Genomic DNA, 3,384 nt, shown 5'->3' on the forward strand with positions numbered 1-3,384 from the left:
CGGTGACCCCCATCTTCTCGTCTTTGTTGTTGATCTCGATTGCTATCTCGGCGTGGAGGATCATCACGGCGTTTATTTCGCGGCTTATCGACGTATTCGCCTAAATGGCCCTGTTTGATCAGCCTCTCAATCGCCATTTTAAGTTGTGCACATTCCTCCGTAGTATGCCCTTTGTCTTTATGGAATCGACAATAGCGATCCGACTTTTCTCGCTTTGCATTCGGCTGCATAGGACGTGGAGGCTCCGCTAAACCCCTCTGTTCTATCACGTGAAGGATTTCAGTGAGGCGAGCGTTTAACGGAGTGAACCTATTGTAGGAAGAGGAGGGTTGGCTTGGAGGTGGAAGTGGTGGACGTCGGTCATCACGCCTCCTATTGTCCTGACGGTCATCTTCCCTTTTCCTTTTAGGGGGAGCGTGGGTGGAAGCTTCCTCTATCCTGACGTACTTTTCGGCTCGGTTTAACAACTCCTCTAGGTTGCCTGGTGGTCTTCCGGCAATAGATTCCTTGAATCTACCCGGTTTCAAGTTCTGTTGCATAATCCCTGAGAGCATGTCTTGCCCCACACTGGGGACTTCATGGACGGCTTCTACGAAACGTTTGATGTAGTTGCGGAGTGTTTCGTTATCTCTCTGCACTACAGAGAAAAGATGAGCTGGGGTCTTGGCGTATTGTTTGTTGATGGCGAATTGGTTGGTGAATCGGGTCGACAACCGAGCGAATGTGTCAATGGACCCTATGGGTAGGGAGTTGAACCAATTCATTGCCCTCTTGGAGAGAGTGGTGCGGAACATCTTGCACATCGCCGCATCCGTCGGGCCGTATAAATCCGCCATGGCACTGAATTTCTCAATATGTTCCTGTGGGTCGGTGGTCCCTTCGAATTGAGGTAACCCCGAGATCTTTACTCCTTGAGGTAATACCTCGTTGAGGATCTCTATGGTGAAGGGACTGCGTCTTGCTGGGAGAGGCATCCTCTCACCCATTTGATTATTTGGTTGGGAGAAAAGGTTTTGGCGAGATACTCGGCTGTTTACCTCGCCTTCTCCCTCATTAAAGAGAGGGATTCTTGGTGGCGATGCATTCCCCCGTAGGGGTGAGCGCCGACGTTGTTGTCTAGGCTGTGCTCCTCTGTGATTAGTAGATAGCTGCACTCGGGACCGTGGGTCCGACGTAGAGGAAGAGACGCTTATTTGATTCTGGATCGGCGGTGGGGCCACTGGTGGTACTATAGGTGGAGCTTGTGCTGGTATCGCATTGGGAGCGTTTGCTCCCATCGTGGCGATATATTGAGTTACGGCCTCCGTGGCGGCGCGAGTAGAAGCTTCCGCTATCATACGTTGGAGTGCGTCCTCGGTTATCTGAACCGTTCGAGGAGCAGGGAGTGGTGGATCGGCGAGTGGTGGGTCCCGAGGGGGGATCACCTGAACCTCGCGAGGTGGATCTGCAGTACGTGGAGGAGCTGGCTCCGTGGCACGTGGAGGAAGTTGCTCCGCGGTGCGTGGAGGAGGTGGGATGCCAGATCCTCCACGGGCGGGGAGGTTATTAGCTGTGTCGTTTTCTCTCCGAGCTGATGCCTCAGGAGGATCTTGTTGGCTACGTGATCTGGTTTGCATCGTTCCCACAGACGGCGCCAAAATGATGATGCTAAAGTATAGCTCACCGGAATAGTATAGGAAACGAGCTGGGAGAGCAAAGCTGATCAGTAGCTAGTCAACTCGATGATCCTGAGGTCCCTACAAAATAAGCACACGTGAACTAAGCCGGGGGTTGATCCGGCGGAAACCCCTCCGACGCTCAAGTCAGATGTACGGATCGTAGAGATAGTAGAGAGAATAAAACTCGTAGTTGATTGTGAATGATTAGAACGTACCTCTACGAATAAGTAAACTATCTATTTATATATCGTTGAACGGGTTGGGCTTACTTTGTTGGGCCCAAGCCTTATTTTGAATGTATTTGGGCTTTCGTGTAATGGGCCTAATTAGTAGATAAATTTGGGGGCCCATTGGGCCGGCCTATTTAGGTATATCATATATACATACACATTCGCCCATGATGGTCATTACCTTGTAACTAATCTTCCATTCTCGAAACGCATGTGAGTTCTATGGCTTCCCTGAGTTTCTGCATTATTGCTTCGACGTGCTTTTCTTCTGTTCCTCTCTGCATACATTTCCTCTATCATCGGTTTCCATACACGAACAGGAGCATTTATGATTTATGGACCAATTCGACACCTTGTAATAACAAATATGGTCTTAGATAATATATATTAAAAATAAATGAAAAATCATCAAAGCAATGTCACATTATTCACATGCTTCCTGGTAATCTATCAAGTAAATAATTAATAATGAATAAAGATAGGAAAATCGAAATTTGAAACAATAAATTTGAAAACCAAGACGGAAGTTTCCGGAAGCCCTCTTTGAGGCCTCATGATCATATAACTATTGCTTATTATCTGCTGTAGATCAGCCAACTGCTTCTCAATAAAACATTTCTCGAAGAATTATCTTCTCTCTCACTAATTAAACGGGATCCTTCAAGAATGTGGCTGTTGATTCTCTATCTAAGATTTTTGTCACGAAAGATATCGTTGTGAGTGCAAATCGAGCATGCAAATTAGGATCCAACTTTGTTGCTAAATGAAACGCATGCAGATGTCACCGTGCCTATTTTTTCTATGCATCGATTGTATCTTTCGTCGACCTGTATATTAATGAAAAATCAAGATTCAAACACAAATGAATAATAATAAAAAAAAATTATAAATATATATATATATATAAGATAAAATGTATATGTATTAATTACTATACCACTTGTAATAAATTCAGCAGACAATTTTTCGTTGCTATAACAACTTCCTTTTCTTGCATGCAAGTGGATGTTTCCATGGTCGCCGCTATAGGAATTGTTCGATGGATAGATTATCGGTTCGATATTTCCGAGTGCATAAAAAGCAAATTCGATCGGAGAGTATTTCTTGCATGGCTTGGGCGAATCTCAAAGAGTGGGTCCCGCTACTAGTGCAAGAAGGTTCCGAAGTGGCGAGGCTTAGCGACAAATACATGTTGCTAAATCTAGAGCTCGAGTCAAATGGCGGTACCGGTAGGGTTTCATTATTATAAGCATGATTAACAAAGGGATAAGCAAAAGGGACTGAATTTGTCGTTGAATTCTCTTGATTTCGAAATTAAAATTGTCGAAAGCTTCTCGAAGAATCGAAGGCGTGGTTAAATTTGGTTGAATAATAAAACCAATAAAAAGAAAATAGAGCATGCATTATGTATTATTGTATACTCTTTGATTCTGCACTTCCACTCTCTCTCTCTCTCTCTCTCTCTCTCTCTCTCTCTCTCTCACACACACACACAC

The sequence above is a fragment of the Erythranthe guttata genome, chromosome 5 (assembly GCF_056151865.1).
Source record: "Erythranthe guttata isolate IM_541 chromosome 5, IM_541, whole genome shotgun sequence".
Lineage (NCBI taxonomy): Eukaryota > Viridiplantae > Streptophyta > Magnoliopsida > Lamiales > Phrymaceae > Erythranthe > Erythranthe guttata.